Raw genomic sequence first — 27,784 nt, forward strand, 5'->3', positions numbered from 1 at the left:
CTAGGCAAGTCCTCCATCACTTTAGCCCATGCCACTTTTTTGCCTTAGAACCAATATAAAGTGTTGATTCTAAGACAGAAGGTAAGGGCTTAAAAAAAAAAAAAGAACACTGATTAAATCGCAGTTAAGATACAAAGGAAACAATGCATTGGATGTGAGGAGGATGGGGAGAGATCAAATTGGAATTGAAAATCACCATACATAGTCTGTGAATTAGATTACGAGAAGGTATAGTGTGAAGGCATACACTGGGCTCTCTCACTGTCAAATTCCTAATTTCTTACATTCTTAGGTGACACTAACAACTAAGAGTGGTTTTCAGGCAATTCTGTTTCAAGGAGATTTTTCTTTCCAACTTTACCAAAATTCCTAATTCAGTTCCTCTAGCCAAATGACGTCAATGGATTGTAGTAGTCCTTTAATTCATTAAAAACCACAAACACTGCAGGTCCTTACTCTGTCTTTCATGGTTTGAAAAGGTTGTCAAATATGGATTGAACAATTCTTCATTGCTAAACATAATAAAAATCTGAAGGACAGTGGTGTGTTGGAGCAAAATGGCAAAATATGGAAAGATAATTGTAGGTACCTGAAGAGAAGAGCTTTAGCTGATTTTTGAGAACTAAGATCTCTTTTAAAATTTCAGGAACTATCCAGAGAAAGATTTGTGGTAGCAGAGACACAGAAGAAAAACATTTGCTTGATCACATGGTTTGAAAGGGATATGATTGGGGATGTAAACTTGAAAAAGTCACTCTAGGGCAAATAATAATATGGAAATAGGTCTTGATCAATGACACATGTAAAACCCAGTGGAATTGCTCATTGGCTATTGGAGGGGAGTGGGAAAAGGGGGGGGAGGCAAAGAACATGAATCATGTAACCATAGAAAAATATTCTAAAGTAATTAAATAATTAAACTTAATTTTTTAAAAAAATTGAAGAACTAAAAATCTTTGTTCATATGCATGACAATTTTTTATAATAGAAACCACAAACTACATCAGCAGTATAATCGATTTTTCCAAGTTCTACTTGACTAGAGAACAAATATGCTGACCATTGATGCCATTGTATGCATATTTATTTCCCCAGCCAAGGCTATCTCAGTAAATAAATCAGATTGGTTGTCCCACAGACCAGGAATTACCATGATTTCACCAAATAAATAAAAAAAATTAGTTTAAATGAATTTTAAATCAGGTATTATGTCATGATGAATTTTTTCCAGCAGTTCTTGTCAAATATGACCTTTTTCTTCAAGTAGTTTATATTTTTGTATTTACTTGGAATCCAGATCTTTTTGACTCAAAAAGCCAGCTTTCTATTGCTATACTAATTTTCTGTCACTATATAAGTATTTGTTATTATTAGGTATTTATATAAATTATACTTTTTCTTGCTACTGTGCCTATTGACAGACTGAATTTCTTGGTCATGTTTTCACTGCCTATGTAATTTATGTCACTGTATAATTCTGTCCTTGCCTTTCTTTCTCCCATGCAATCAACCCCTCAAGGGATCATAAGATCCGATTTAGAGCTAGATGGAACCTCATGGACCATGTAGTCAAAGTTCCTTATTTTATAAATGAGGAGCTAGAGCCCAGAGTGGTTAAGTTTGCCAGTGGTCACACAGGTGATTATGTTACAGAACCAAAACTAGAACGTGGGTCCTCACTACACATTTAGAGCTCTTTTTACTGTGCTATGCTCCTGTTTCCTGATTCAATGTAAAGCATAGATAGGGAGGCACCAATGAGGCAGACTGGGTAGATTGCATAGAATCAGATTCAAGATAAACTATATATTTTCAATTTGAGAGAACTCCAGAGTCAATACTCTTGCTAGTCTACTGTGAGGGATTTGGAGGGAAGGAGAAGTGAAAGTAACAAATATTTATTAGGTATCTACCATGTATGTGCCAGGCTCAGTGATAAGTGCTTTACAAATAATATCTATTAACAGATATTACAAATGAAGCTGTTCAAACAGCCTATTCCACCAGTGTCCCGATCTATGAAGGAAAGAGAGCTAGCCTTGGAAGACCACCTTATTTATTCTCCTGTCTACATCAGCCCGGAACAACAGGAAGTCATTGGGCTCCTGGGAAATGTAGTTCAAAGGCACAAGATTTCCAATTGTACACTTATAGCACAGTAGTATTCCATTACTATCATATACCACATCTTGCTAAGCTATTCCCCAATTGGTAGACAATCCCATGATTTCCAATTCTTTGCTACCACAAAAAGAGTTAAAAAATAAATATTTTTCTACAAATAGGTCCCTTTTCCTTTTTAAAAAAAGTCTCTTTGTAATATAGACCTAGTAATGGTATTAGTAGGTCAAAGGGTAGGCACAGTTTTTGGAGTCCTTTGAGTATAGTTCCAAATTGCTCTCCATAATAGTTGGATCAGATTGCAACTCCACCAACAGCATATTAGTATTCCGATTTTTCCTCATCCCTTCTAACATTTGTCATTTTCCTTGTCTGTCATATTGAGGCAGCTACTTTGTATGCTAGGCATGGAGTCAGGAAGACCTGAGTTCCCAAGTCCAGCCTCAGATAATTCCTAGTCTTGTGTCCCTGGAAAATCATTTAAGTTTTCTTTCTTCAGTTGTAAAATGAAGAAAATAATAACACCTACCTAGTAGGGTTGTTATGAAGATCAATTGAGATAATATTTGTAAAGAGTTTAGCACATAGTAGGTACTATATAAATGCCAGCTCTTGTCTCTCCTCCCTCCTTCCTTTTTCTCCACCTCCTTCCATATATGAACTTAGGGCATCCTGACTCCAGACCCAAAGTTCTGGTCACTGTACCACTTTTTAATTAAAAAAATTTAAATTAATTAAGAGTATTTTCCCATAGTTAGGTGATTTATATTCTTCCTTTCCCGCCTCCTTCCCCCTCCTGTAGCCAACATGCAATTCAACTGGGTTTTACAAGTATCATTGATCAAGACCTATATCCATATTATTAATATTTGCAGTAGAGTGATCATTTACAACCCCAATCATGAACCATGTGATCAAGGAAATGTCTTTCTTCTCTGTTTCTGCTCCCACAGTTCTTTCTCTTGATGTGGATGGCGTTCTTTCTCATAAGTCCCTCAGAATTGTCCTGGATCATTGCATTGCTGCTAGTAGGGAAGTTCATTACATTAGATTGTGCCACCATGTATCAGCCTCTGTGTACAACGTTCTCCTGGTTCTGCTCCTTTCATTCTGCTTCAATTTCTGGAGGTCGTTCCGGTTTACATGGAATTCCCCCAGTTCATTATTCCTTTGAGCACAATAGTATTCCATCACCAACAGATACCACAATTTGTTTAGCCATTCCCCAATCGAAGAACATCCCATCATTTTCCAATTTTTTGCCACCACAAAGAGCATGGCTATGAATATTTTTGTACACATATTTTTCCTTATTATCTCTTTGGGATACAAACCCAGAAGTGGTCTGGCTGGATCAAAGGGCAGACAGTCATTTAAAGCTCTTTGGGCATAATTCCAAATTGCCTTCCAGAATGGCTGGATCAATTCACAACTCTGTTAGCAATGTATTAGTGTCCCAATTTTGCCACATCCCCTCTGGTCACTGTACCACTTAGATAATAGAGCCTTGGTTCAGCCCTTGAGTTTTGGGTAGAGGACTCTGAACTTGGGAGCTTTAGTTACACCTGACTCCTACAAATGTTTCAGTGTTTAATACTTCTTTGGTGTTTAATACTCAATTAGATCATGGATTCAACAGTTTGAATGGTGGCAGTAGTTGCAAATTTTATCAGCCACATAGCCTACTTGCTTTTTATGTCTTTTATTTCAGAAAGTCTTTTGATTTTTGCTCCTGTGCCTAGTTAACTCTATTATAATAGAGTTATAATACAGTGCTAACTCAGATTCTCAACTTAATGTTTTCTGAGCTTCTCAGCATTAACATGGGGATTAGGCATAGAATCTTTATTTGTAGAGCTCTTATAAACCATTCTTATTTTCTGTGTGTGAAGCCTTTCTATAATTGTCTAAGATTCATTCTGCACTTTTCCTAGTGAATTCAAGATGTTAAATGTGTTACTTTTGGTGCAAGTAAGGGAGCATAGCAAAGCTAGAAGCTGGGATGTTGTTGGATCAAAAATCTTGCAGGGTATCTATACTTTTCCGTCAAAGAAGTTACAATCGATTTAGAAAAATGTAGGATCATAGATATAAAGCTTGAAGGGATTTCAGAGACTAGATAGTTGTTGATCTTAATTTTACAGGTGAAACTTTATGCCAAGGGAGGTTAAGTGACTTGAAAGCGGTTTAAAATGATCATTACTCAGGGAGAGGTAAAGGACTGAATAATATAAAGCTGGTTTTAGCGTGATGTTTCTTGAATGAAATAAAATTGGATTTTGAAGATAAGAACTTTGTGTAGACAGGAAAAGAAAAAAACTTATGCAAAGGCAAGAAACAAGCAGATGTCAAGAAAATTAGTTGAATACATAGGATGTATGCAGGTCTGTCAGTCAGTGAACATTTAGTACGCCTCTACTATGTGGCAGATACTGTACAAAGTGTTGGGGATACACAGAAAGGCAAATGACAGCTCCTGCCCTCAAAGAGCTCACAGTCTCATGGAGAAGACAATATGCAAACAGCTATATGTACAATCAAACTGTATATAAGATAAATCAGGAATAGTCAACAAAGAAGGCTGAGACAGATTTTGGGGGGAGTTTGAGGGAAATGGAGTATAGGGGTTGAATGAATAAAGTCTTTAAAAACAAAAAAAAAAGGGAAGCATTCTTATTCAAAATTGGAAAAAAGGCTTGTCATGTCTTCAGATCCGTGTCTTCTTCAATTGTCCTATGGCGTGGAGCTTGCAGTCTGTTAAAATCCCCAGATCTTTTTCAGAACTACTGAGGCCCATGCCTCTTCATTCTTCTGCTTGTGAAATTGATTTTTAACTTATTCTACAGTGTAAAGACTTAATTTATCCCCATTGAATTTTGTCTTAGTAAATTAAGCCCAATGCTCTATCATTTAAGTGCTAATTTTTGTGTTAGGAACTATGCTTGATGCTGGGGTGCAAAGACAAAATGGAACAAACCGTAAACACTAGGTCCTTATATTTTTTGCATTTTTCATTCAATTGTGTGATTGTAAAGATGTCATTTACTTTGGAGTATAGTTTGTGAAATTCTGCCTTTATTTCCTTATAACTTCATCAAGTGATGCATTTGTAGACCATTTTACTAAAAATTTTATGTAAGTGGGGAAGCAAGTAAATGCTTTTTGTAGTCATTGATATTCTTTAAGGTACATTTTTTTAAATAAGTAATTAAATCTAAGGAGATTTTCCCCCCTACACGTTTGTTATCTTCCTTTCTTTTAGGTATCCTGAGATCAGTCCTTTGGCATACTCAAAATTGTCGTTTCCAGCACAGATCTCTGTATATTTAGTCTGGTGCATCTTTTCAGTGCCATTTCTATTGGATCACACAGCATATCTGAGATTGGGACTGTTAGTCTAAATGTTTGTTATACAAATCCTAATAGGTCATTTACATTTTTTTTTGCCTCTTCCTTGTTGGCTTAATTTCCTCTTAAAAACCCTCAGTATAACTTTGCTTTAGTTGGGTCACTCACCAAGTTTTCTTTTAAATATATTTTTTCTTCCTTTGCTTCATGTCTTGTAAGCTGTTATTATAGTCTTGCACTGTCTTTCTCCATAAATGATTGCAAATATGTGAAACCCAGTTGAATTTGCTCATTGGTTATGGGGTGGGGGAGGGAGGAGAGGGAGGAAGGACTATGAATCATGTAACCATGGGAAGATGCTCTTAAAATAAATAAAATTTAAAATAATAAAATATTGCAAATACATTTAAAATTTTAAAGCAGTTGCCTTTGACTACTTGACCAAGGAGATTAGGTGTTGGCTAACTTACGTGATTTTTTTAGCTCTACCTGGTGGTAAGTGATTAGCATTTGCTAAACTTTGCAAGGAAAAAAATATATAATTGATGTAGTGTTTGATTTCTTTACTTACTTACAAGTTCAGGGCATTTTCCAGCTAGATCAGTTAAAATATTTAAAATACCAAGTTATGTTGTTTTGTTTGGTATTTCTCTTCATTTACTTAATTCATTGATGATAAATACAAGGCAATAGGCTCGCTTGCTTTTTCATCTGTCCTTTAAGGCCTATGAGAGGACACATTCTTTACTTAAAGAAACATATTTGTCATAAGTTTGACATACTTGAAAACTACAGTGGACTCAAGTGCCACAGGCAGGATTTCTCATTTAGTTTTATGACCAAACATGATTCATTATTACCTCTGAAATTTAGTTGAGATGGTGAGGATATTGGGTATGGGAAAGGATAGTTATTAGATAATTTTATCATAGCCTCCTCTTCTTTAGCAGTATCTAACCTTATCCTGAGTACTGAAAATATTGGTTAAAAAAAATTAGCTGGAAATTTATAAAGTAGAGATGCTAGTGGTCTATGAGTATAGAATTGCATATGTTGTTTTACACAGTTGATATGTTCATTGTTTTGCTATTCACCTATTCTATTAACAATTATTCATCACTCTACCTTTTAAAAATCTTTGTTACAAGGGATGTCTCATTAAGTAGCAGAAGCAGGGGGATGGGAGAGTAAATGGGATGTAAAAATGAAAAGCATTAATAAAAATAAAATTCTTTAAAAAAAGAAATGAATATGAAGATGTGATACTTTCTGGGTATTTAACACACGTCTTAAGCTGTGTTCAGAACTGAACATAATACTTTGGATGGAATTGGATGAGACTTGACATTTCTTAAGTACATATTTTGCTTTGGGTATGATTTTGGATAAAATAATCTTTTCTCAGTTGTGCTCTCTTCATTTTCATTTTATCTTTTTGACTATTTTGTTTCTACTGATTTCTTTTTCTTGATCACATAAGCTGGCAGTGTCTCCCAGAATTATTATTATTATTTTTTTAAGGCCTTTACTCAGCCAACACCTTTCTGCTCTTACTCTTCAAAGTAAACAACTTGATCTATGAATTTATCTAATTTGTTTAGTGTCTTCCACAGATGACTTGCTTTTGTTTCTCTGCTTTTATGTGTTGGTTCCTCTTTCTATCTATGCACATCTTTCACCTTAACATGCATTTTCTAGGTTTTCTTTTTTTAGGAAGCATTCTATGGAAGCTTACCTATTTACTTCTTTACTTGCCACCTTGAGTGCTGTGTACTATTCTGTTGCTTTAGTTTACTTTTTTTGATTTGTTGTTTAAGGGTTATCTTTAATTGATCCATGTATGTATGTATACTTCCAACAAGATTGCAAGCCATTTGAAGTCAAAGATTTTTTTCTGTTATTCTTCACTACAATGCCTTTTACCAGTGCAAAGTGTATATGCTGAATCTATCAAATAATTAATGTTGACTAAGTTTAAGATAGGTGTTAAATATGTTAGAGCTATTTAATATTTTAATATTTAATTTTTCAAATTATTTTAAAAGGTTATATTAATATGCATGTACTCTTTTCTTGGCAGGTTCTTACAGACTACTATGGAAAAGAAAAAAGGAAACTAGGAGATTTTCTTATCAGTTTTCCTTCCAACATAGTGATCCTGTGACTTTCCTTCTGTGAGTATACTTATTCCTTATACAGATTTTTTAATCATTTTCTGTTCCTCTTAGGGATATGGTAATATCAAAACAATTGAAAAAGCACATTTCATAGGACTTAAATCTTAAAAGGCAAATAATCTTATGTTGCTAACAATAATAATACCTACTTTAGACATTAATAAAATATCCTTAATTGAGAGCTCCTTGATTCAAATATGGTGACTTAAATGTGTTTATGAAGTCACTGATAAATATGCTGTCTCTGATAGAGCCAAGACAAAAACCCTGTTAGTACTTCACTAGAGATCTCCATTCAGGTTGACATCAATCAGTTTATTGATACTCTTTGGGTATAGTTGTTCTACTATGTATGATTGCATCTATATATACCACTAACTAGTTTATGCTATTTTGCCTTGTCTGTAAGTATCATGAATCTGTCAAATGCTTTGCTAAATCAGATGTATATATTTTTAAGACACTTAGCTTTGGTGTCTAATAAATATTTTTATTTAAAAGTAGAGCTGCTGATCTGTTCAGCTGTGTAGATTGAGCTTCTGTCCCTTCCATCACAGGAGCCTACGAAGACAGACCTGTAGTTTACAGTCACAATTTCTTCTGTCTAACCATTTAGCTTATCATCGTGTCCCTCTTCTTTTTGAGTCATATGTCTACTCTCACTTAAAAGAGGCTAGTCCATTTCAAGTCACTGTATGAGGAGCTAACTCCTACTCCTTCCTAGAATTCTATAGCTATGGCATACTGTTTAAAGCTATGCTTGGATGAGCTGACACCAGTTTCCTTGCCACCTTGATATATGTACAGTTTCAAATATTACTAATCTATTACCGTCTATAAGTAACCCTTAAATACACCCCAATAACATACTAGTGGCATAAAAATAACTTAATACATTTGTGATTTGTGGTATTGGAATAAGCCAATTCACTAGGGCAGGCAGGTATTTAAATACCCTGTTAAATATTTTACACTTACTCTGACAAGCTGGATTGTATTGAAGTTATTGTTTCCGAAAAAAGGGAACGGCATGGAATGAATCCTGTGATTTAGGAAGTTTTTGTTGTTTGTGGTTTTTTGGCCATTTGTGTGGAGGTTAGAAGGCCATTTGTGTGGAGGTTAGAATGGAGAGGGGAGAGACTAGAAAGAAGTATATACTGAGTTCTGTTTGTAGGCTATTGCTATAGGTTAGGTGAGAGGTGATGAAGATCTGAACCTTGTGATTAGAGAACAGAGAGCAATTGTGACATTGTGGCAATTTGACTTGGTCTATGGGGGTTGGAAGGGTGAAGGACAGTAAGGATTTGAGGATAATTCTGAAGTGCTAACCCTGAATGCTACATATTTGATAAATGTGCTATGTGTACATTTATTCAAGTAATGATAAAAATATTTAATATTATAGTTTCTAGCACAGAACCCTGGGTCATTTCACTGGATTTATACTAATATGTTAACATAGAACCATTAAAAAAATTGCTCTTTGACTTTGATTTTTCTATCTAATTATACTGTCATTTAGCCTACCTACTTCATTTAATTTTCCTTCATAGTCTCTTAAATCTAGACCTGGGGCCTTTCAGCTATTCCTTGTGCTTGATATTCTGTCTTCTACCTTTGTGATTTTGTACAAGTGGTCCCCACATCTAGAATGTATTTCTGCCCTGCCTCTACTTCTTAACTCCTTTCTAAGCATAACTAGTATCATCTTCTGTAGGGGGGTCCTTTTCATGTTTCCCTGTATTTTTAGCATCCTTTTTCTCTTGAAATTATTTGTATATTTTATATGTACTTTGTATTTACTTGTACAGTAGGGCCTCAGTGTCTTCAGGGGTTATAGTCCAAGAACTACCACAGATGTGGTAGTATGGGTGTATGGGGTGCTTAGGGAGGAGTAATATCTTTGGTATGGAAGGCTTGTTGTGCCCTCCTAGGGCAGCTCTCCAGCCTCTGACCCTCACCTGACACCCAGCTCTCACTTGTTGGCTCCCAGTAGCTGCTAGCATGCGGCAGCGGCCACACCCCGGGCAACGGCTTCGACAGGGCAGCTAAACCTTGTGAGGGTAGCCATCAGGTCGTAGACCCCTGGGGAACTAAGACTTTGCTCACCCAGCATGTGAAGACTGCTTTGGCCGAACAGGCGGAAGAAACCAACAAGAAGGTTCAACGGCTGAGATGGCGACGCAGCAAGGCACTGTGGAGTGCTTAGGGCGTGATGGAGCACAAAAGACAACACGGCCACCCAATGCAGCTGAGGAAGTCTCCAGGTGTAACGACTTTTTGTGCCACTGGACCCAGGCTTCCAACACCAAGAGAGTGGGACTGTCTCTGTGCATCGACTTTTCCACTTAAATCTTTATGCACAGGTGTCTTTGTGCACAAAAATACACAAAGCCAATCGTCATCCTCAGTTACCGAGAGACTACTACTACTACTACTACTACTACTACCACAGATGTCTGAAACTGTGAATATAGTAGCAGATGCCTACTAACTATATATTATGTGATTTTCTTGTACATACATACACATGATAAAGTTTAATTAGTAATTTAAGTACAGTAATATAATAGTAAACACATTAATATAAGAAAGTACATTCTATATTATTATATGATACTATATTTTCTCAGGGTGTATGGGTATTCAAGGAAGAGGTCCCATCTGTGGTGTGAGGGTCCTTTTCAGGACTGCTCATTCACCTTTATGGTTCCAATGACCATGAAAGTAGTTGAAGCAGGTTGAAAAAGTTGAGCTCTCAGAGATTGGTTAGACATCAGAGATGAAAATGTCATCTACTGCATTCCAGGCCATCACCATTTGGATGTTTAGAGATGGGTTTGGGTGAGTTGAGAGTGTTTCTTCTTCTACCATTTTATCCACTCCTCCAAACTGGGTAACTGATACAGTGGATACAGAATCAGTAGATATGGAGGCCCTACTGTATTCATTTTATATTCTCTGTCCTGAATAAAATGTAAATTCTTAGATGACAGAGGATGATTAGTTTTTGTATCTATATCCCTATCACCTAACATAGTGCCTCAGTATATGCTAAATATTTGTTGAATTTGTTATTGAATTTTCAAATGCTTGAATGAATATCATTGTTGAGAAGTGAGAAGACATTCTCTATAGCTTCAGAGAAGGAAGGTAGATCCAGAGTCACAACTACTAGCTTTCCTTGAACAACAGCTCAAAGATATAATCATTCATACAGGCCTTTATAATTTCTGCTAATAGGAACCTCACTTATAAAATAAAACCCTCCTATTTGAGAGCACCATCTGTCTCCTTCACTACTATTCATGTGCTACAGAATGGAGCAAGAGAAAATTACAAAACCATATTGATTTAGTCCAGTACAAATTTATGTTACAGTATCTTAATTGGGCCCTCAGTATGGCAAAGCTATCCTTTTATACCTCCTTAATTTTTTTCTCTAAGCCTTCTCCTTCTCACTTCCCACAGTGGCTGTTCCAAATCTTTTCATTTTTCCTCAAATCACCCATGACTCTCCTTCCTCTGTCCTTTCATCTGAGAACTTACCCTCATATTTTACTGAACAAAATGAAGCCATTCATGGAGTGCTCCTTCCTCTCATTTCACACCATTCAACTGCCTTTTCCTTCTCATATCCTTCTTTACTTCTCTCTCCCATAAAGAGAATGCCATTCTTCTTGCCAAGACAAAATATATGCACAAATGATCCCACTCCATCTATCTTCTCCAAAAGATTGTTACCTCTGTCATTTCTACTTTCACTAATCTTTAAACTTTACCTTTCTACTGGCTGCTCTCCTGCTCCATACAAACATGCCCACATTTTCCACATCCACAAAAAAATCTCCACTTGATCTTGTTGGACCACTAGTTCTGGTCCTATATCCTACTAGCTATATGGTTCTGCCTTTTATAGCTAAATTCTTTGAGATAAGGCCATCTTTATTGATTACCTTTACTTCCTTTCCTCTCACTCTCTTCTTAACTGTATTCTGACTTCTTACCTGATCATTCCTCTCAAACTGCTCTTTCCACAGTTACTGATGATTTCTTAATTGTCAGATCTAATGGCCATTGCTCCTTCTTGGCCTCTTTTGCAAGATTTTCATCTGTGTCATGTGAACTAACCATGGCTGTCCCCTAAAGCTCTTCACTGGATCCTTTTCTCCCTTTTTACTATTTCACTTGATGATTTCATCTGCCCCCAAGGATTCAATAATTATTTCTATGCAGAGGATTCTCAAATTTGCTAACCCAGCCCTAACCTTTCTCCTGACCTTCATTCTCATATCTCCACCTACCTATTAGATATTTTGAACAGGATAACCTGTATACATATTAAATTCACTATCTCCAAATGAAACTGATTCTCTTTCCTCTAAAATCCTTCTCTTTTCCAAACTTCCTTATTATTGTTGAGGATACCACTGTTAAGAATAAAAAGGGGTCTGGCCAGAGTTATAAGCTTTTATTAATACAAAGAGAAAATGAGAGATGAGAGAGGGAGGAGATATAGATATTTCCCTTAAGGAAAGGTTAGCCTGAATAGAATCAATTCTCCATTTGGATAGCTAAAACCCTACATCCACCACAGCAGCAGTGAGGCTCTCATATTTCAATTGTGAAAATGAAGAGACACAGCCCAGAGTTCTCACTACTTGGATTTCGAAAGCCTTTCCCAGCCCACTAGCTTTCACACATCATGCCAGTGTAGTGACATTCTTCTGCCTCTTCCTCCTTCTCTAGGGCCACCCAGGGGACATTCACTTACTTACCTTAATTGCTGACTCTCACCCTGACCCCAGGGGGAACCAGAGCTTAGACTGTCCTTGTGATCAAGGTCCCCTAAATAACTGTCCTCTTGGTTACCAAGGTCCATGGACTAGGTGTTATCCTTGTTTCTTCATTCTCTTATCCCATATATATAGAGTCATTTACCAAAACCTGTTATTTCTGTCTTTGTAATATCTCTTAGATAAACCTGGGCTATTACAATAACCTTCTGGTCTCCCTGGCTCAAGTCTTTTTCCTACTTGAGTTCATCCTCTACTCTGTTGTTAAATAGATTTTCCAAAAGTACAAGTCTGATCATGAACCCACTCTATTCGGTTAACTCTGTGGCTCCAGGATCAAAGAGAAAATCCTGTTTGGTTTTTAAATCCCTTTGTAGCCTGTTTCCTTTCAATCTTTCCAGTCTTATATCTCCTTCCATGTACTTTATAATCCAGCAACACTGTTCTTCTTGCTATTCCTTACACATGGCATTCCATCTGCCAGCTATTCATTTTCACAGGCTCTATCCCATGACTGGAATTCTTTTCATTCTCTTTATCACTTTCTTGGTTTCCTTGGCATCTTACAGGTCTCAGCTAAAATCCCACCTTCTGTAAGAATCCTTTACCAAAGGCTATAAAGAGAGGGGAAGTATTAAAGACTGATGATTTCTTTCTTTTATTTATCTAGTCATAAAACTAAAAGCATCCTGTGTATGACAGAGTTTCATCTCCCTAAAGAGATGCGATCACTATCCCAAACCATTTTCTCTTTTGTCATTTTTCTCTTTGCACAAGATTGTTATTATGTATGCCATATGTAGTAACCTTATCAGTGGAGTGATAGGAAACAAAAATGAGCCATTTCATTGTGAAATGCTGTGTGTGGACATTTAACCCTGTAAAGCTAATGGCTTCTTGGAAATTTTCAGCAAACAACTATGTACAAATAAAATTTTTATTAAACTAGCATGCTAGCATAAACTAGCATAAACTAGCATAGCTGTTTGCTTATTGTCTTCCCCATTAGATGATGAATTCCTTGTAAGCAGGGACTATCATTTGCCAGGCTTTTTTTTGTTGGTTTTTTTTTTTGTATCTGCAGGTTAGCCCAGTGCTTGGCATATCATGCATGCTTAATAAGTGGTTCTTGATATGAATTGTTGTCTTTGTGTAGTTATTATTCCTAGGAGGTTCTTCCTTATATTAAGTTGAGATCTGCAATGCCAGAACTTCTACTCAGCACTCTGTCCAGTATACCACACTACCTACTACTTTCTGGAATAATAGTTGTACTAGTGAACAACAATCTATCTGATAGAGTGCCAACCTAGCAGTCAGGAAGAACTGATTTCAGATGCCATTTCTGATGATCTAGCTTTTTCATTGTTGCCAGGCAGAACATTGGCTAAATACTTTAAAAGCAATTTCTTCCTAGGCAGCTATGTCATTGCACAGTCATAGGACCAGACCAAAAAGGGTTAGGGGGGAATCAGTCAAGATTTATTAAAGTACCTTACATAGAAATAGGCTCTTAATGTTTGAGTTGAATTAGAATGGCACTTCTTTTTTAAGCTGCATACTGAAAAGATTATTTTCCTAAGTCAGAGATCATCAAGACATTTAAAAAGACATATAAACTGGTTTGAGAGCCATAATTTGGAGGTATCTAAAACATCCCAGGCCAAATTCTTTCTGTGCAGCTGCATTGCTTCTTGTCGATTTCTCAGAATTTAGTGGATGGTGGTGTATAATTATTTCATTCAACACTTATTGACAGAATTAGATGATCTCAAAAGTTCCATCTAATGCTAAAATGCCATGATTTTAAGATTCTGTGATTTTTTTTCCTAGTAAATTCTCTGATGACTTAAAGTGGTATAAAACTGACCATCTTCTTTAAAGTTAAACCAATAGATTACTATTATCATCATCTGTGGACCTACCTTGCTAAGTTTGGAAAAATTTATGACCAAAAACTATATATAAAATGATAGTCATAGGTTTGATTGACTAAATTTGGAAGCTGGAGAAATTATCATCTAGGAACTCGGTGTTTGTGGAGACCCCAGCCTTGTGGAAACACTGCTTCTGGAGGAAATGCAGCCTTCCCTTGTCAGCAGTCAAGAAAAAGGTCTCCTCTCCCCAACTAGTGATGACTTTTTTTCTTTTAGTAGTAGCAACTCATGAAAGAAGTCTAGTGAGGTGTGGAGAAATAGCTATATTTTAATGAAATTTCTTATCCTTGAAGTATTCTTCCACTTAGAACAGCAGTGCTAGAAAGGCACTTGAGAAAGATAGATAGGATTTTCTGTGAAAGGAAACAGTGCCACCTACTGAATTGCTAGCACTCATTTTTGTAGTTCTTTTAATACTGTATAGTCAAGTTATAGCATCTTAGGTTATGAAAACCTGGGAGATCTCCTCATGAAAAAAATAACAGTTCTTATCAAGTGACAAATCATAATGGAACTGAGTCATCGGTGTTCTTGGTTCACATTAAGAAAAGACTGAATAGACTTTCATGATAGTTCTTTATGACTTTTCTTCAGAAACAGGCTGAGAATATTTAATTTTATGATATTTGGAGAACAACCAAGTAATCTGTCCAGTGACCTACATGGGACTTAAAAAAAAGATTAAAATCAGTAGCTACCTACCTTCTCTCTTCCACCTGCCATCACAAGTCTTCTGGCATTATGGTTCATCACTGTTAATCAAAACTCCTAATGCTTTCAAAATTATTTATCTTTACAGTAATTATCACTGTATAATTTTCTCTTGGTTTTTCTTACTTTGCTCTGTATCAGTTCATACAATTTAATATCATTTATATACCACAACTTATTTAGCTGTTTTTCATTTGATAGCATACCTTTAATTTCTAGTTCTTTGCCACCATGAAAAATGTTTTTACATATAAAAAAAAAAACTTTCTTTCACCTCTTTGGAGCATAGGGCTTCTAGTATTATCTTTGGGTCAAAGGGTATGCACAGTGTAATAACTTTATGGGCATGATTCTAAATTGTTTTCTAACAGGCCTGGCCCAGTTCTTAGACCTATTAACAATGTGTCAATGTATTTGTTTTCCATGGGGAATATTTTTTTTGCATTTTCTCCTTGTTGCTCCTGTAGTTATGTCAGATTTAAGGAAATGAAAGGAGGTACAATCTCCTTTTTACCTAAGTCACCTGAATTTCTACTAGTTTAACTGAAAGGGAAAAAAAAGGTAAAGAATGAAATGAAAAGAAATGAAAGAGTAATATTTCCTAGTGTCCTATCATTTCTTACTTTTTAAACTCTGAATTATGCTTGTTTTCTGGGATTAAAATATAGTTTTGGGAGCAGCTGGGTAGCTCAGTGTATTTAGAGACAGGAGGTCCCAGGTTCAAATCTGGCCTCAGACACTTCCTAGCTATGTGACTCTGGGCAAGTCACTTAACCCCCATTGCCTAACCCTTACCATTCTTCTGCCTTAGAACCAAAACATAGTACTGATTCTAAGGTGGAAGGTAAGGGGTTTTTTTTTAAGTATTTTTTTTTTAGTTAAGAGATTAGAGTAATTTAAATTAAGTTCACCAACTATTTAGTAAGCAGATGCTGCATGTTTGTGATATACACACACACACACACACACACACACACACACACACATATAAAGGCAAACTTTAAGCAGTCCTTTTATGAATGAGGGAAAAGGGTATGTGTATGTATATAAATAAGTAAATTCATTGGGTAGAATATCATAGGCTTATTTATCTTAAGTTTTTAGTGATTTTTAAAAATATCAACTGCATTTTCCAATACACAGTGCCCAAGCCATAGTTTTATAGTTGTTGTTATTTCTGCCAGAGAGAATGCTTAGATTTGGTGAGTTCTAAGATCATGAAAGGGCTTATAGAGGAGCTGACAGCCTTAACTAAACCTTAAAGAAAGCTAGGGATTCTAATAAGAGAAAGTGAGAAGAGAGAGAGCACTCCAGGTTTGGAGGTGGTAGTATGTGTCACTTTTGTAAGGCACAGAGATAGGAGATGAACAGCAGGCCATTTTATTTGGCTTTCCTTCCTGTGAATCAGGAGCTTGGATTTCTCTTCACTGGTTCACTTCCAGTCTATACTCATTTATCTCTAAATCTATGCATGATCCTATGATAATGATCTGAAATATGGTGGTAGCTCTATGTGTGGAGAGAAGTGTATGAGATTGATGGAAGATATTGTGTATAGACAGTGGCAACTGATTGCAAATGGGAGAATAAGAGAGAATAAAGAATTGAGATGACTTCAAATTTTAAGAACTTATGTGTCTGGTAGAATGCTGGTGTCCTCAACAGATATAGGGAAATTAGAACATGGGTTCTTATGATGGGGAAAGATAAGAAATTGTTTTGGATATATTGATTTAGATGCGTATGGTACATCCCCCCCAAAGACTGAGGCAGTCTATTTTCCAGGGATCAAACTAACTAACTGCAGAGAAGGTTGATTACTTGGTGATGAATTGATATATTGTTCTGGAAATCACTTGCATAGATATGCTATTTGGGCCTATGGGAATATTCAGTCACATTTCTATACCCTAATTTTTTCAGCCATTCCTCAATTTATGAGCATTTCCTCTGATTCCCATTCTTTGCCACCTCAAAAAGAGCTATAAATTTTTATATAGTTACTTACTTGTTTGGGGTTCCCCAACTAGTGTGTATCAGAAATGTGTTTGAACCTTAGTCTTTCTTATTTGGAAGCCAGCTATCTTTTTCTCCTTTATGCTTCTAGTAATAATATTATCCTTTTTTTTTTGCTGCCATGCTTTCACTCACTGAATTTGGGCTCCACCAAAATTGTGATTTCATATTTTCATATGATCTCTTAACATTTATATTTATAAATTCATATATTAAATTTGACCCATCTATAAACTGTTGTAAAATAGTTTACTTCATCCCATCTGATAATTTAATAGTCTTTATAATTATAAAGTTGACAAATTTAAGCATGAATATTTCTCTATAAAAGGATCAGAAAGAAGACTTCATATTAAATCAAGAGTTTTCTTTCTACGACTTTATAAAAGTACAGAATATTCCAAAAATTCCAAAAATGCAGTTTTATGTTGTTGAAACTTACAACTGTACTGAGATTTTTGGGACACCTTTTATATTTGAAATTGAGCATTATAGTTCTAACACTGCCCTGCTTCTTTGTCTTATTCTCTTCTGTTAATTTTTAAAATGCATTGATGTTCATTTTTACTTTTTAAAGTATAACTTTTATTTCCCTTTTATATTCCTACCCCCAATTAAAAGCTCTCCCTAATCTGGGTGGAAGTGCAAAATAAACTTTTGCAAAACACTTCCACACATGGACTACTTTGGAAGATGTCATGACCCTTATACCTTTACAGATCAGAAACTTTTTTTGTTGTTCATTTTTTTTTTACTTTTGCAACTCTCTGTGACTTCTTTTGGGTTTTGTTTGTTTGTTTTTTGATAGAGATACTAGAGTGGTTTGCCATTTCTTTCTCCAGCTCATTTTACATATGAGGAAACAGACAAATGGGGTGAAGTGCCTTGCCCAGGGTCACACAGCTAATTTGTGTCTGCAGTGGAATTTGATTGATTCTTTCTGACTCCAGGCCTGGCACTATCCATTTTGCCACCTAGTGCCTGTTGAAAGCATTGCAGCATCACTTTTCTGGAGTTAATAGATTATTGTGTGGATCTTGTTTCTTAATCCTTTCACAATTGTTTTCTGTCACAATATAGTATCTCAGAAAGTCATCCTGGGCTCATTTGGAAATTTGATACTTATCTTGTTACTTTTTCCAACTCATTGAACCTCAGGGACCTTGGGTAAGGGTTTCAATGAATTCAGCCCTTTCAGGGCTTTTGGTTGAGTGTGTGGTCTTTTTGAAACATTTTTCTTAAATTTCGTTTCTAAGAAAATCTAGACAGATTCATTCTTTTATTAAAGTGCTTTGGCACACAAATGGGATAGAGATAAAAAAAAAAAGATCTGAGCCTTGGGCTAGGTAAAGATAAGAGGAACAAGGGAAATAGAGAAGATGGTACCCATAAAAGTATGAAGGAGATTTACTCATCTGAAGAGGGAATATTAGCTGATCACAGTGAAGAGCACAGGGGCAGGAAAGAACAAGAAATTCCTATCTGATATAAACCAAGGAGAACTAAGGAAATGTTAAAAAATATTTTACTGGTTATTTCTTTGTTCTTGTTATCAGGTGGTAAAATTGATTTTGGACAGTTTGGTTATTCAGCCAACCCGGCTGTGATATGAGTGACTTTGGGATATAGAGGGAGGTAGAGATGGTGTACAAAGGGTCATTCACTTGTCCAGGATATTTAACTTCGTTACTTGTAGAGTTTGTCAGTACTTCTCTTGTATTTTCCCAGTGTGTTAGGTACATAGATTTTAGTTAACACTAGCTGAATTGAATTGAAAGATATATACGTGTATAAATATATACATATATATTGAATTCATCATATATATATCTATAAGGTGCAATTAGTACAAGTTTGCTATAGGAAAAGCTTTCATGTGGTGATGAATATCAAAAGGGAGGAATGAAGTTAGTACATATTATGGGGGGAAAGAATCCTATAATAGTTGTACTTAAATGTTATCTGATCTATATTAAGTTGTTATAAATTCTTTGACTCTGGTGTCCTTAAGCCGTGGTTTCCATTAGTTAAGTAGTTTGCATTTTTATCTTTTAATCATATTTATTTTAAATATACCTTGTGGGAAATGATTGCTGTCTCAGTTTTTTGTTTTTTCTTTTTGAGTTCATTTGAAACATAATACATTCTTCTCCAGCCCCCTTTTTTTCCTGTGTAGATCTTTGTTTCAAATGTGTTTACTAGAAATGACATGGTGGGATTCTACTTTCTAATCCATTTTACTAATCCTCTTCTATTTTATAAGTGACCACATCCTATTTATGTTTATAGTCAGCATTCTTAATGTCATTTTTACCTCTATCCTGTCCTCTTAAACTCCTACTTCTTAACCTCTCAAAAGAAGATATTGAGAAAGAATGTGTTCAACTCCTACCTTGATTATAGGTTTTTTTTACCCTTTCTTAAACATTTCCCCCCTCATTCTAGCCTCCTTTTAAAATCCCTTTACTAATTGTTTCTGTCTGTTACCCTGTTTAATCTGACTTTTATTTATGCCAGACTCTTGGTGTCTTATGTTCTACCCTCCTTTGTCTGGTTAGGTGATAGATAGTAAGTCAGGAGGCTTTTCCTGATTGTCTCCTTTCCCCCACGACATTAGGGTCTTCCCTCTGAGGTCTGTTATTCCTATCAATTAAGAAGAAAACTAGATTGCATTACAGAACTGCCTCCGTACTTTCAGTTATCTTGAGCTGGTCCATTAATTAACCCATCACATTTGCTTAAAAACAAAACAAAATATGAATTTCTCATAGAGAGGCAGCATGAGTGATATTATATGTCAGATGTAGCTTTTGAATCCTGGTCTTCCTAACTCCAAGATCACACATTGTGAACATATCAATTGACTGCTCCTGGAAACCATCTAAGACTTTTATAGACTAGTGGCTAATCTGCATTGGCTAAGGGAGTTTACACATTTGGCATTATTCACTATGCCAGATGAGGTCCCAGATTCTCATTCCTCTCCCCAGAAATTCTTCTGATGAATCTGAATGAATGGGAATCATAGGATTCTCTGAGGAAATACATTTTTGGTGATCTAATGGGTAATGAAGAAATGTATGATAGGTGTAAGTAAAATCATAGTAGATTACCAATGAGAATTTGTAGATAGTAGATGATTAGTATGAATCTTATATTGGTGTTCATGAAATGTAAAAAGAACTTGAGGAAGCCTGAATGTAGTAGGTAGATCTTGGAAAGATTTATGATAGGACATGTATAAGCATCATATAAGATAAAAAGATGTGAATAGGTTGTAATAAGCATATACAGACTTGCTCAGGTCATCTTAATGTTAAAAAAAATTTATCCAAATATAATACTTTGTTCTTTTTCACAACAGATCCATAGAAAAAGCCATCTGTGTTCATTGCTTTTACTTTTTTGCACACTTTTCATTCTCTAAATTGTAAAAATAAAAAATAAAATAGTGAGCTACCTAAAATATAGATGGAAAACTGTTCAAAACTGTTCAACTCACCAATCAGGTCCAAACTGTTTGGATACTTTTGATAGAGGTAATCAAAAGTATCCTCAGTGATGAAGTGAAGCTCAAATGTGAACTTCCTTTCAGTACCAGGCGCAAGGATGCTAAAGAGACTCTTATTATAAAAATAAAATGTTTATTGAAATATATAAGAATAAATAAAGGATTTTTAATTCTAAAGGATTCTAAATCCACCCAAATAAATTCCCTGGTTCCGCAAGGAACCACTTCTCCTGTGTTTCACAGGCTACACTAATTCTCCCTGATCTGACTAACCCAAATTTATACTATCTAAATAAAAACTACCACTATTATACTTATAAATCTTAACTTTGCCTTCAAATTAAAAAAAAATAGCAAAGGCTAGCTGGTTAAGTCTCAACAAGAATCAAGTTAGGACTCTGAGTCTCAGAGTCCAAACCAAAGACCAGGTTTTCCTTGGTTTTCTCAGAGTTAAACAATCTATAAAACCACAACAGATATTCAATAGTGTTTCACAAGTTGGGAAAGGAAAACACTGAGCTTCTTCAGATCTTTCCCTCAGACAGAGAGAGAGAAGCAAAGATGTTACCTCCTGACCAGCCAGCTGAGAGAGACTCTGAGAGTGTATGTCTCTGTCAATTGCCAGATAGCAATTCCCAACTGCCTGCGAGAGTAATTGACAAAGAAAAATCGGTTATAACTGTCACATCTGAAATTAACATGCTCTCTCAGCTCTGCTTCAAACTCCAGTTCTTTTCTCAAGCCAGCCACTTTACTTATCTCTAAACTAATAAAACAATACTTATTTTCTAATATCATCCTTACAAGATTCTGTTCTCATTATTCAACAAAACTTTTCTTCAGTTACTACTGATCTCATAATTGAAAATCTTTTCAATTGAAAACCTTTTCTTAATTTTCATCCTTTTTGATATACATTAATCATCCTCTCTTTCTGGATATTCTTTCTTCTATGGATTTTCTTGCCAGTGATCTTTCTTGGCTCTCCTCCTGAATATCTAGCTACTTCATTCTTTGTTGGATTATCATCCAGATTCTTCTCTCCTAATAATGAATATATCTCCTAACTGATATCCCTGCCTTCTAACATCTTCTCTATATTTCATTTTATGAAAATGCAGGCCTCGTTATGTCATGATTCTCCTCAAAAAACTGCAGTGGATCCTTACTTTCTTTGGCATTTTTTTGTCATCATAATCATAATTATTATTTTCAATAAACAAATAATTATTTTCAGTAAACAAAAAAACTTCCATTTCTCCCTCCCAGTTTAGTCCTCCTGCCCCATGGAGAACAAAAGGAACACAAGATCCCTCTTACATACACATAGTCAAGTAAAACAAATTTCTACATTAGCCTTGTCCAAGAAAACTTGATCTCCTTCTGTACTCCAGCATGCTCTTTTCTACCAGAAGGTGGCTAGCATGTAATCCTTTGAAATTACAGTTGGTGTTTACACTGATCAGAGTTCTTAATTCTTTGAAAATTGTTTGTCTTTATCATATTGTTTTCATTAGATTGTTCTCCTAGTTTTGTTCCCCTGATTATATTTAAGTCTTCCTAGTTTTTTTTTCCATCATTTATTATGCCATTTTTCATAATAGTATTCCATCACATTTACATTGTACAATATTGTATTCCAACTTGTTCACCTATTTCACAATTCATGGGCATTTCCCTGTCTTTGCCATCTCAAAAATAGTCATAAATATTTTTGTACATGTTTAGAGTTTTCCTTTGGACTGATCCTTTCATTTTTATGTAATTCCCCCTTCTTCCCTCATCCCCACTCTAACCATTTTCTTTCTCTATTTCCTTTTTTTATTGAGTGTGTGTATTTATGTGTGTGTGTGTGTGTGTGTGTGTGTGTGTGTGTGTGTGTGTGTGTGTGTGAGAGAGGTGGATGGGGAGGTGATTACTATGTATTCTTTCCTTTGACCAGTTCAGATGAGAATGAGGTTCAAGTATCAGTTGCTTCCTCTAAATCCTCCTCATGTTTGTATAGAGGTCTACTTATGTGAGAGAATTTTCCCTAATGGACATTATTGCCTCTTCTTCTACTTTCTCCAAGTATATTCCTCTTTCACTTCCTACCCATTCTTATTTTAAGATGGTCAAGACCTAGCAGAACTACTTCTAGGCTTTCAGTCTAATTAGAATCCCTCTTTGGCCCCTGAAAATTATAGGGTTCAGTAGAGGCACATATTAGCCCCCCATATTAGAATATAAATACTTGATCTTTGTTTAATTCTTTATCACTGTATTTACCTATTTATGTTTCTCCTAATTCCTATCTGAATTTAAAAATATCTACACACACAGATCTGTTTATTTTTTTTTATCAGGAATGCTTGGAAGTCCTCTTTCATTAAAGATATATTTTTTTCCTTTGTAGGATTATAGCCAGTTTTGTTAGGTAACAATGTATTACAAAAAAGCTGTGGCTACTAAATAATGTATGAGACTGACTGTTTCTTTCTGCCTGCCTTTTTTTTTCTTGGACCCAGAAGCTCTAGATTTTGTCTATTATATTCCTGGTAGTTTTCCTTTTGGATGACTGGTAGATAATTTCCATTTCTATTTTGTCCTCTGGTTCTAAGGGATCTATGAAGTTTTAAGATTTCTTGACATAGGATACCTTGGATCTTATTTAAGTCATGACATTCAGATGGTCCAATCATTCTTAAATTTCTTTCCTTCAAAATGTTTTCAAGTTAGTAGTTTTTGCTAGGAGGTAATAAATGGCCAAAATTTTTTCTTTTTTAGTCTTTTGACTTTGTTTCAGTATTTCTTAATATTTCATGAAGTCACTGTCTTCTATTTTGTTCTATTTTAATTTTCAGGGACTTTTTGCTTGGGCAAGGTTTTGTACCTCCTATACCAAGTTGTTAAATCCTTTCCTCAGTCTTTATTCTTAACTGCTCCTTTTTTTCAGTATTTTTCTCTAGCATTCTCATTTTATTAAAAATGTTTTTAGCCCTTTTAAAAATTATTGCTTCATCTCTTCAAAGAATCATAGTTGAATTTGTTTTTTTTTTTGTTGTTGTTTTTTGTCAGTGTTTTTTTGTTCTGTGGTTTGTTTTTTTTCCCCTTTCCCCAGGCTCTGCTTGTGTTTTGGAATCATTCTCTTCTGGATCTGCTTTGAGCTTCCCTGCCATTTCAATAGATTTTTGTGGTAGGATTATTTTTGTTTGTTTATTTTTCCAACCTACTGCCTAGCTTTGGACTTAATGTTAGGGCTGGGCTCTACCACTCTTGTAGGGAATATCTGAGTTTGTCCTGTTGCTGCTTTCTTGGGAATATGAGGATTGTATTGTTACAGGATTTTAGGAATAACTCAGGCTCAGGACTTGTAACTTTTCAGTGTTCCCAAAGTGGTAAAATTTAGAGTATAGTCTAAATGTAATCACCCTAGTATAAGCTTTGAAAGTTCCTGACCTGGTTTTGAGTCTGAGCAACAGTAGACTGTTGCTGAATTCAGTTTATACTAACCAAGGAAACTTTTGGTTCAGAGTGGCAGAGCTGCAGGCTCTTTGATCTGGGATTCCTGCCTTCATTATTCCTCTGCAGGCTTCATACTAGAAGACAGACAACTAGAGACTGGAATGAAGACATGTCTTTGCTCCTATCATATGAGCTTCATTTCTGTTGTTTCTTTCTGAAACTACTCCTCTCTCTCAGTATATAGCCCAAAGCCTAATCCCATTTCCTATCCCCTCCATCCAGAATCTGTGACCTGGAACTAGACAGTGACAAAACTTCCATTTGCTGCCTGCCTCTGTTGAGGTGCCCAGAGATGGGAATGGAACCTCTTTCTCTCTTGGTACACAGCTGCCTCCTCCTAGGTGCTCCTGGATAGGCATTGACTCCAGGGTCCATTTGCTGTCTCCCTATATACATACTACTTGAGCTAGAAAAATTATTTCACTGTGACTTCTTGAAATTTCCCATCATGAATCTGTCTGGTGTGTCTGCATCTTTTTAGAGCAGCTATAGGGGGATGTTTGTTGTCCTGCTTTCTACTACCTCTGCCTGGCATGGGAAGCCCTCACAGTCTGGTTCCAACCTTTCTTGCTTTTGGCTGCTAATGTTAAAACTCCACAGGCACTTATTTTTAGCCTAGAGACCCACTGGCCTACTTGATGTTCCCTGTATAAGATACCCTATTGAGATCCAGACCTGTTTTCTTTTTCTTTTATCTCCTTTGCCTTGCACAGCTCCACACTCTATTTGTCACATTTAATTTTTCTCCTACTTGTCTGGCTATTCTTTTTCATCTCCTTTTCTAAATCACCATGCATATTCTATACTTAGCAATTTGTGTATCTTAAGGCTCTGTCCTGGACTCATTTCTTCTTTTTATGTACTTTCCTTCCCAGTGATCTCTTTAGCTCCCTTGGATTAAGTTATCTTCACTATGCAGATGATACCCAGGTTCTATATATTCATCTCTAGCCTCTTTTTAAGCTCCTGTCTTATATCACTATTTACTGGACATTTCCAACTGAATGTCTTGTAGGTTTCTCTGGTGTATGAGATATACTGGTAGTATCTCTGGTGTAAGGGCTTCTCAAACTCTTTTCAAGGCTGTTTGTCCATCTTTGGGGTCTACTTTTCACCCAACTCTCACCTATGGCTCCAAGAAGTTGTAGTGGACAAGTTAAACCAGGTTGAGAGTAACTGATGGGACTCAAGCCTATTGGTGGGTTAGAGGAATGACTACCCCAAGCAAGATGCTACTCCTGGTAAAATGGAAGAATGAGAACAGTTTGTACCAATGGCCATGAAGGTGGCTGAAACAAGTATCTGTGACTTGATCAGACATCAAAGATGCCAATGTCATCCATTGTATCCTAGGCCGTAACAATTGCCCCAACTTTTGTCTTGCCACTGGACTTTGATAACTCTGAAAGAGAGACTGACAGTGCAATTATGTTTCACTTAAATCCAATTCATGCTCAAGTCAAGACTTCATCCTATGATGTCACTGGTTCTCTTCAAAATGAAGGGCAAACAGCAGTTTCTGTCAAGGCTATCATGTTTCCCAAGTCCTGATGATTCTATCTCCACTATGTCTCACATTCTTTCTCTTCTGTTCACTCACATGGTGATTTCCCTGGTTCTGGTCCTTATATCTGTGGCCTGAACAATTACAAAAGCTTCTTAATCAGCTTCCTTGCCCCACTCTTTTTTCCTTTTCCATTCCATCCTCTCTTATAGCTGTCAAAGTTATGCTTATAAATCACAGATTTGATCAAGTCATTCCCTTGCTCAAGAAACTCATGAGCCTCTTTAGCTCCTTAAGGATAAAAGCACAAACTCCTCTAGCAACTAAAACCCTTTGCTATCTAAGTCCACACCACCTTTCTAGGCACATCCCACATAACTTCCTTTTAACTCTTCTCTATTCTAGGCAAAGTGATATGCATACACAATATTCACAGTATTCCTTTCTTATTTTTATGCCTTTGAATCAGCCAACTTTCAGGTCTAGAACTCTTCTTTCACCTTTCACAGAATCCTTCAGAAATCCTGTCCTATGGTGAGATCATTCTTGATCTTCCTGGTTTCATACCCTTTTCTTCAAGATTACATTATATTTACTTTGTCTATATTTTTCATGTATTTATTTTATATGTGTATATATCTTTTCTTTCAAATTGATTTCAAGCTCCTAGAATGCTGGAACAATTTCTCTTTATCTCTACAGTTCTCAAGATCTCATATAGAGCCAGGAACATTGTGTGTGCTTCATAAACATTTGGATGAATTAATTGGAATAATTTGGGCTATCCTAAATTAAAACTCACTTTATAATATTAAGCACAAGATATGAAACAGGGTAAGAAATCCATTGACTTTACTTGGTAATACTGTCATAGGTAGAATAGTGAGTTGCGTTTTATAAAAACCAAAATCAGAGTTTTAAGCAAAACCTGGTATAAATTAAATTATGCAGATTAAAAATTTTTTAAGTAAATTCTTGTGTTAGCTTTGGTTTTTAAAATTTTATGTAACATAATGTAAAACTTCATCAAGAAATTTAATTTGTGGCAAATCTTAATACCCCCTCTCGTAACTATACAAATATTTTAAAAGGTAAATTATTCATGGAGTTTCCTCCCAAGGCTAGTTGTGGAAAAGATGGGAGACAAAAAACATAATCTGTATAAATTTTAATTAAGTAGTGTTTTTCTACTTTGGAAAAATCCTTTGGGTCTATAAAATTTCAATTGAGATCTTGGAATGGGGTAAAAATTGCTTTTCTGTTGTTTTAAAAACCAATCAGGGTACTACTATTGGTTTATTTGCTTAATTCAAAGCAGCTGCAATTTCTAGCTGCTTAGAGGGTCTATTGATTGTCAGTCTATATATAAACTCATTTATTATAAATTACCCTACCTCCTCATATATTTCAGCCAGACTGGCCTTTCTGTTCTTCACAAAAAGTGTTTCATCACCAACCCCATTCCTATGTAGTTGTTAGTATCTGGAATGTATTCCCTCCTCACTACAAGAGCCTACTTAATACAAGAAGCCTTTTCCTAACACCCACTGTCCCTCCAGAAAAAAAAAAATTGCTAGTGGCCTATATCTCTAAACTGCTTCTATTTATTTCTTGCATTTATACAGAGGTTACATGCATGAGAGGCAGCCTGGAATAGTGGAGAAAGGTCTTTGATTCAGTTTCTCCCTTGAAGTTAAAGTCTTGGCACTTGGGCTGTTTGATCCTGGGCAACTTATTTCAACCTCTTATTGGCCTCAGGGAACTCTAAGACTCTAAATTTCAGAGAAAACACTGATTTGCATTGGTAGAAGGAAATTCCTCCATACATAGATGGTTGCATGTTTTCTCTCTGGAGAGAATGTGGGTTCCTTGAGAACAAGGGCTGTTTTTTGTTTTTGTTTCCCCAGTGCCTAGCATAATGATCTGCACATTGGTAGGTACTTAATAAGTGCTTGTTGATTAATAATATGAAATTCCTAATTTTAAGCCTGTATATTTTCAGTCCAATTCAGCAAGCATTCATTAAGTGTGTCATATATGTCTCTGGCACTGGGAAGACATAAACAAAAATATCTAATAGTACTTATCTTCAGGGAACTTATATTCTATTGGAAGGACCTCTCTTCTATTTATAAGATTAATCCTTTGGAGTTAATATT

The 27,784-nt window shown here is 35.7% G+C and overlaps 1 protein-coding gene and 1 long non-coding RNA gene across 12 annotated transcripts in view; one reads left to right on the plus strand and one right to left on the minus strand.

Annotated features, from left to right (window-relative positions):
• Positions 1-8,816, minus strand: part of LOC103092779 (uncharacterized) — a 30,804-nt gene extending 21,988 nt beyond the window's left edge. The window contains exon 1 of the long non-coding RNA XR_001629217.2: positions 8,625-8,816. This is a non-coding gene — a long non-coding RNA (uncharacterized LOC103092779). The remainder of the gene's footprint in view (positions 1-8,624) is intronic.
• Positions 1-27,784, plus strand: part of PTK2 (protein tyrosine kinase 2) — a 426,082-nt gene that overhangs the window by 32,990 nt on the left and 365,308 nt on the right. For all 11 annotated transcript variants that reach the window (XM_056823019.1, XM_056823011.1, XM_056823017.1 and 8 more), the window contains exon 2: positions 7,550-7,643. The gene's annotated coding sequence lies outside the window, so the exon portion shown is untranslated. The remainder of the gene's footprint in view (positions 1-7,549; positions 7,644-27,784) is intronic.

This window comes from Monodelphis domestica, chromosome 3, assembly GCF_027887165.1.
Source record: "Monodelphis domestica isolate mMonDom1 chromosome 3, mMonDom1.pri, whole genome shotgun sequence".
Lineage (NCBI taxonomy): Eukaryota > Metazoa > Chordata > Mammalia > Didelphimorphia > Didelphidae > Monodelphis > Monodelphis domestica.